This window comes from Pinus tabuliformis, chromosome 1_2 (assembly GCF_031772625.1).
Source record: "Pinus tabuliformis cultivar Carrire ecotype Pingquan chromosome 1_2, CPIR1, whole genome shotgun sequence".
NCBI lineage: Eukaryota > Viridiplantae > Streptophyta > Pinopsida > Pinales > Pinaceae > Pinus > Pinus tabuliformis.
Genome location: NC_142298.1, coordinates 1,287,949,826 through 1,287,958,237, shown reverse-complemented (window position 1 = coordinate 1,287,958,237; position 8,412 = coordinate 1,287,949,826).

The window sequence follows — 8,412 nt, the reverse complement described above, 5'->3', positions numbered from 1 at the left end:
CCAAAGGTTTATTTTTGTAAATAGTCACTTGAGTCTAAAAAGGAAAAAAACAATACTCAGGAGAACCTTTTAGCCATGTTTGACTAAGGTATTCCTTTTTCGTAATTAGTCTATCCCAGTCGAGAAAAGGGATAAATTTATACTGAGTAGATGTCTTTTCATTTACTTTAACGAGTTTGAAAAGAAAAGTGCTCGACAATATTTTCATATTTTGGGAGTTTGAAAAGAGCTTGTTGGGTGTGAGATCCCCCAAGGGTATTTTTGGGGCTTGGAGCTTAGATTTTGGTCCAATTTTGTAATTCCAATGTAAAGACTCCACATTTTGTGGGCGCAAAGTGCGTAGTTGTTAAAAGAGTCATAAGGTTGTTCACTGTTATTTTGATAATGTAATGTCGTTTGTAGAATATCTACCCATGGTCCGTGGACCATGGGATTGTATAAATAGAGCGAAGATCTAAGTAGATAGAATCAATAGGCATCTAAGATCGAATAATGAAGATACGATGTATGCGAGATAGCTCTGAAGAGTAAGTCTAAGTTTTGTGTCGTAGCGTAGGTAGAGGCTCTGCAGCTGAGTGTGCAGAGACCTAGTAGTCCGCATCTGAGTGCGCGGACCCCTGTAGCTGAGTGTGCAGGGTGAGTCAAGTCTGTAATCATCTAGAAGTATTAATAAAGAGAAGTTTTCTGTCATTCTGCATATTTATTTCCTATTTATGCATCTGTTATATTGGGTATGAGTTTCACTTCTAATTCTTATATGATGCGTGAATGTGTATAACTGTATTGGTTAAGTGAACACAAGTAAGAACATTTGTTTACGCGAAGATAATTAATATCTTTCAATAAGATAAGGAGATATTGCGTTTGCTGCCTTAGCAGCGTGAAAGGACTTCAGCCCCTGGATAGGGCTACGCGAAAGCCGATTGTGATATATCATGAAGGTACTAAACGGTGGAATAAAATACAAATCACCCTGCATGAAAGCAGGTATAGTTGGATTAAACTAACATCACAACCATCTCAAGGGTGCAGAAACTTGGTTCCAACATCCCCCCATATTGCTTCGGGTGAGACTTCAGTCCGCGCTCCGCGGGTTGATGCTGAAAGGACTAGTAGTGTAGGAATTTGTTTGGCTAACTAACACTGAACCTGTGTCATGCCCCCTAAAGCCAGCAAATGGTTCTGTTGCTGGGACCAAAATCTGCATAAGAGATGTCTGATGTCGTATCATTAGAATCCAACTAAGAAAGAAATCGAAGGCTGGCTGGATAGAAGAATTCACGAGTTCGTGGTGCAAGAAAATAGAAACTTGTGACTGTCAAAAGAATAGTGGTTAGATAGCTACCTGTATACAGAGATCCATGAAATATCTTTCATGTCCTTCCCTACTGAGCTATACGAGTGGATCGCGAAGCTAGCAGATAACCAAGGAAGGTGGAAACTTGACGGTCCTGTTGTGTGGACCCCAGAGCTAGTGTGAAGGTTAGAAGCATAAGAGGATAAGATCGTGCGTGCCATCGATCAGTGGCTCGCTCATATTATAGGAGGATTTGTTATTGAGTTCGCGGTTGACACCTCAGTCAGCTACATCAAGGCAGAGCGACGCTTTCTTGAAGGGCTGTGAGGTAAGTACGTAAAGTCTTTGAATACTTGGATTAAAATGTTGTTTTGTGAAAATAAGGTTATGCAGTTACCTTGATGTTCGGGGTTACGCGGAGCGGAAAGGTTTACAGGAACGAAGGAAATAAGGGTCCAGAAAATAGCTCCTTGATTTCACCTTTGTGAGGGGATGAGGAAGAGCTTGTGAAGGTCTCTCCACGAAGTTCTATTCATCTGATAAGATAGAATTACGCGAATCCCACCTTCGCCCACACCACTACCGGCTTCACCGCCATAACCTCCATCTTCACTTGTACCACCCCCACCACCACCATGATTGAGTATGGAAAACACAGTGAAGTTGCCTTTGTTCAAAGGCTTGGGAAATGAGGATCCAAACCAATTCTGGTTCATAGTGAAGGCTATATGGGAAGCTCAAGGTGTTACAAATGACCATATAAAGAAAGAAACACTGGTTAGCGCCCTGTAGGATCACGCGCTGACTTGGTATATTAAGTACTCCAACGATAACCCGAATGCGAGAGTAGAGCACATCGAAGCAACACTGAAAAGGGAATTTAGCAGGCCTAAATCTGAAGCGTAGTCAATTATTGGATTCAAAAAAATCATGATGCTACCAGGTGAGACACCTTGGGAATTGGATCAGAGGCTAAAATCTACAATTCGCGAAGAAAACATGAATCTGATGGATGGACAACATCGCGAGTGGTTTGTAGCTTTGCTACTACCACACTTAAGGAGTGCACTGTCGTAAAAAAATTAACAACTCAAGCATAAGCCTTAGAAATTTCCATGAGAATGCAAGAGACCTTGATGCAAGATCCTAATCTAGGAGTTCAGCAGATCCACATGCAGTTGAAGAATCTGTGCCTTGAGATGCAAAGCTTGAAGATGGATAGGACGGTTCGACCAGAAGTGCACGAGGAAGTATGGTGCCTGAAATGAAAGAGTCAGGGTCATGACAAGGACCACTACCTGGTCCTTACAAATTACCTTGCAGGAGGAGGACTGATTCCTTTAAGGCCAGAAGATCAAGTAGGACCCAATGCGGTGCTTCCTTTGTGGTGCACTATCTGTCAAGTAGTCGGAAATCATGCCATAGATAACTTCCACTTGTTATAGAAGTATAGCAAACTCCACAACCGTTGTTTTGCAATTTTTGCAGGTCGGTGTGACATGACGAGCATACTTGTAGGAGCTATGAATTGATGATGGATAGAACTCCCGATTATAGGGTTTAGGTCGAAATGCGACCCCTTGATCAAAATGAAGGGATGGTGCAGACAATATTTCAGGGACGTGGATGAGGTCGAGGTAGAGGAGGACCTGGTAGAGGTCAGGGACAGTTGATTAGCTACAATTGCGGAGGTCCAGGACACTATGCCCGCTACTGCACTAATCCAACACGCCCGTTGTGCAACTATTGCACACTGTTTGATCATGAGACAGAAGATTGTCCTATCCTGATAGCTAGGATACGTGACAAAGGAGCGCTACCACCTCCCCCGACTCAGAACCTGTAGATGATGAGGTCTGAGCCGTGTGAGGAAGATCTGAATGTAAACATTGTGCTCTGAAGTGGAATTGCGATAGGAGATGACAAGGGAAAACAACCGAAATATAGTACCTAGGTTCACAACGCCTTGGCAAAAGAAGCTGAGTTTGATTTGGAGCGCGCTCGAGAAACCTTCATGGAATCTAAGAAGAGCTTCACTGAGACCTCCAATTCAGAAAGAAAATATAAGCCTGAGCTAGAGATTGACCCCTCTATGCTCACAACATTCTTGGAAACCTGTATGAAGCTATTGCATGACAGTAAGGCTATAAAAGGGTTACAGGAACTCATCAACAGATGCGTTGGGACCACACCAGGTGAACCACACATAGTCTGCAAGATCGGAAAGCATAAGACAAGGACGGGGCGTGAAATGAGACTAATCGCGCATATCAAAGAATACGCGATGGAACAAGTGATTTTGTATTTGGGATATGACGCGAATGTTTTACCAAAACAGACATGGGGACGAATGGGGAGACCTGCACTACAATGGTCTCTGATTCAGCTGAGAATGGTGAAACAATAAAAAATCATACCCATGGGGTGATTGCAGGGACTAACTGTGGATTTTGAGGGAGCGAGCGCGCTAGCAGACATTTGAAGTAATAGAGATTATTGATGATAGAAATCCCTACGACCCGCTCCAGGGAATTGAATGGGCCATTGATATGAATGGGGTAATCAATTTGAAGAAGCAAAAGATTATCTTTGAGAAGAAATCACCACGCGTAATAATACCCCTAGACCCTGCTGAAGGATCACGTTGTACGGAGCTAGTCCATGATTATGAGAGTGATGATGATTTGGACTACATCTACAAGATAACTGCGTGAAACCAAGACTGGGTTAATCCCATTGCAGATGGATGGATTACATGGGAGTGCAAGAGTTCATGTACTTCAGATTCCAATGAAGAAGTAGAAAGATGGCAGAATCGGTTACACGAGGTAACTACACTGAATTGCAACATGATGACCTGGTCACTACGCTGCGTGTCGACAGAAGTATGAGCTCTACCTAATTATTATGGTCTAAATGAGGTAGATACATTCTTGGATGTATTTGAAAGGGAGGTTCCAGAAAAGCAACGCTTCCACGCCTTAGACTGGGTGCTGCGCACTACGCCCACAAGATGGTGGGGTATGCACAAAGGAAGCTTTGATGATTGGTGCGAATGTAGGAGAATGATGTGAACACGATTTGGGAAGCCTAAGGTATGATTGATAGACAAGTATGATGGACAAGATGATCCATGCGTGCATCTGGCCAAGTGGATGCAAGCCTATGGAGGAAAGCCCCAACATGAGCAGATGGACATGTACTCCACGCTAACATATTTGGTCAATAAGCACGTGTTGGGGGGGTGAATTTACAGATGTATCTTAACAGGACATTATGTAGGAAGAGAAACCACGCAAAAGATTCTACGCATAGGGTTGTGGTGGCCAACCCTTCATCAGGATTCAAAAGCATATTACAGGGCATGTGATGTATGTCAAAGAATAGGTAGGCCATCGTTAAGGGATGAAATTCCTTTGAATCCACAAATGACGTTGCAACCTTTCGAAAAGTGGGAAATAGATTTTGTAGGACCCATCAAACCTCAAGGAATGATAAGCACGAGGTATATTATCATTGCGATGGAGTATTTGACTCGTTGGGTAGAAGCATAGCCAGTGAAGGATTGCACAGGCGCGACTACCGCAAAGTTTCTATTTGAACATGTACTGACGTGATTTGGATGTTCGAAGATCTTGATGAATGATCATGGTACACACTTCCTGAATGAGGCAATCATCGCAGTAAGAGAGGAATTTCAGGTGTATCATCAAAAGAGCACACCTTATCACCCACAGGTTAACAAGATAGTGGAGACATTCAACAAAGTGCTTTAAAATGAAATGAGCAAGGTGTGCAATGCTCAACGAAGTGATTGGGACCTACGGATACCTGCAGTGTTATGGGCTAATCGAATGACATGCAAGAAACTGATGGGACAGACACCTTTTAGGCTTGTCTATGGAGTGGAAGCCATAATTCCTATGGAATACATCGTGCCTAGTCTGCGCATAGCAGCGCTCACAGGTATGACGGATCACAGAGCCCTGGAGGAGAGGATCGAGAAGTTGGATGAGTTGGAAGAAGAATGTTTTTTTCTTCTTTTTTTTCTCGATTTCACCAGTAGGTCCAAAAGTAGCGTGAAAAGGCATGGCACAATTGCCATATTAAGCTGTGCACCTTTAAGGTGAATGATTTGGTGTTGTAGTATGATAGTAAGTTTGATAAATTCCCCAGAAAGTTCAGGATGCACTAGTTAGGTCCATATATTATTAAGGAGATTACTGATGGAGGAGCGGTAAGCTGGTCAAGTTAAATGAAGAATCCTTCCCAGGAAAGGTGAATGGCAGTCGCTTGAAGCCATACACCGACGATCCAATGATGTGACTATATGAAAGCATCATAGTCTTAGCACTCCAGGCAGATGAAAGGAGGCGTGGAACTATAAACTACATTGCTTGGGAGTTGCGCGATGTCAGGACTGCGCGCAGTAGCAAAATGTCACAGGATCTGCGACAACGCGAAGACAGTTGTGCTTGCGCGCAAGTCTACCTAAAAGTGACTGTTAAAGTCACTATTCACAATTTTATAGTTGGTTTGAGGCCAAATGGAGCGGGCAACAGGAATTTAAGGCAAAATTTATGGGCTAGATTCTTGAAAATCTGCCGCCAATCTAGCATTAATGGACCGAATGTGGGGGGAACGGTCGAATTCAAATTCAAAAGGGGCTATAAATTACAAATGGCTGTCTCACAAACAAAACTTGGCAATTTTAGAACTGAGTTATTGCACGCTCAAGTATTCATGAACTGAGACTTATTCGAGACTCTGAAAGTGAATTCGTTGTTTGAGAAACTACCAGAGACACTAAAGGAACTGTAGAGTAGCATTATGTTAGTGCCCAAAGAAGCCATGGACACAGGAGTAGTGGCAACTATTACACAACATTTTGTCACTGTCCCTGTACTCCACGTTCATTGATCCTGGAGGACCTCTACAGTGAACCTCGCATGCTTTGCCTTCATGGAGGAACTCCCATTATGTCCCTCTTCATGAGCAGATCATTTCCCTTTTGCACCATTTCCCCTAAAACTTCTGTTTTACCCAATTTACGAGACTGGCGCTAATGAACTTTGTGTTCCCTGTGCCAATGTGCAGATATTAGCACTATTCCCCACACCGATCAGCATGAATGAGCCGTGTTCCAGTCGCGCTGGTCCTGTTATGGAAAGTTTTTTAAATTAGAGCTAAAGCTTCCATCTCTAGAAGCTCCGTAACAGAATTCTGGTAAATGGTTTGGCTGGATGGGGTCAAGGATGATAGTTTGGGCTCCTTTCCCCTAAAATGATGGAACTACCTTAAGGGATAAGTCCTTCTCCCATGAGAAGAGGATCCATCTCCCATCCATATTTCCTATATAAACCTCCCTTCTTACCAAGCACAAACTAGTGACTAGTGTGAAAATCAGAGTTAGAGTTTTGGTTGTGTAAATATATTAGACAAGCAAGCTATTACTAGTTGTAGCCATCTAGTTGTGCGAGGGAGAAGTGTGTTGGTTTGGAGTGAAGCCTAAAGGTAAGAGTCTTTAAACAATTGTCATTTGAAGCCATCATGAGGTGCTAGCAAGAGTGTGTGGGAACCTGGTCTTGTCAGAGGAAGACTGTGACATCAAGACGAATGGTTGTAATCTCTCTTTGATAATAATATATGCAACTATTGATTGATTTCCTACATGTTTTGTAATATTACATATTCGTGTCTTAATGCTTCTTAACTCATTAAGTAGGTTGAATTGCAATTTGTCTATTATTATGTTTGTGTGTTGTCGTTGTTCTTTCAGGAGCTTGAAGAAGAAAGTGAGAGATTGCTGGAGCGAGCAAGTGAAGACATCATCAAGCAGGATAAGCGACCAAGAGGTAGGCCCACTTGATTGACTCTAGTATAAGGAAATCTTCCATAGAATGTGTCTGTTGTGGCTAGACCAATTATCGGGCTAGAGGAATTCATTCATGTCCGCACTTATAATTTTACTTCACCACAAATTGGAAACTCCGCTGGGGATATCCCATCCTTTTGTTTGTTTTGGATTTCATGATTTCGTGAGAACTTTGCTAGTTTCATGTTTTCCCTTTTGTTTTGTTGCTTTTCTCCTGCGTACTGGCTTAAGTTTAAAATCCATAGTAGGAAATCTGGTCCCTGTTTTGAATTTTTTTTCCTTAGTTTCCTCGGACATCCCATTTAATCGGATGACAGTCGTGCCGATCAGTGCAAATTGCAGAGGAATAGTCGCGCTGACCCGCCTCTGGTGCTTGTTGTTAGTTAGGTAGTCGCGCCGATGCCTGTAAGTGAAGATTAGGGTTTGTCCTCAATATTGGCCAGTGTGTTTTGCTCTCATGATTTCGACCCCATAAGCCTTTTAGACTGTCTTCTCCCTGACTAGAGAGCTTCATCTAGCTTGGTTTGTGTGCTTGCTTGGTTTAGCCCACCCTCTGATGTGTTAAGTCTGGCCTTGTGTGAAGTCCTTTTTATTTTTTCTTTGAATCCCTCGATTGGTGCTATTTTTGGCCAGAAAGTAGTGCCGATCAGCCAACAACGCCAGTTGTAGTACTGGTAAGTCGTGCCGATTGGCCCTACTTTTGGCCCAAAAGTTGCTCCGGTCTCAGGGGTAAGAAAAAATCATAATTTCTTCCATTCCAGTGCTAGTGTGTCTTGACCCTAAGACTCTCTTCTTCCTCCCAGAAGTGACTAGGATGCTTTGTTTTCCATTGAATGAGTGAAAGAGTCTCGTTTGTTCTCTTATTTCGAGTGTCTCTTTTCTCTTTCCAGATTACATTGTTTAGTTTGTCGATTGAATTATTTATGTGTTTGGCTTGTTCGATTCAGGGAAGAAGTTGGTTTTAGTTTCATTTATAATGATTTGGATTTGATTGATGCTTGTTTGTTTGGAATTGTGAAAATTTTCATTAAAGTGCTTTATGTGAAAGATTCATTTTGCATTTTATGAAAAGAAGAACATCATTCTAGTTTACTTTAGCCAAAATATTGCATTAGTAGTGCCATTGAGAAGCTAGAATTGCATCATCATAAGCATTGGAAATGAAATGAAATTTCTTTTGTTGTTATAAGAAATTAAGTGCATTTAGGAGATTTATTAGTGAAAGATTTCATTCTTTGAT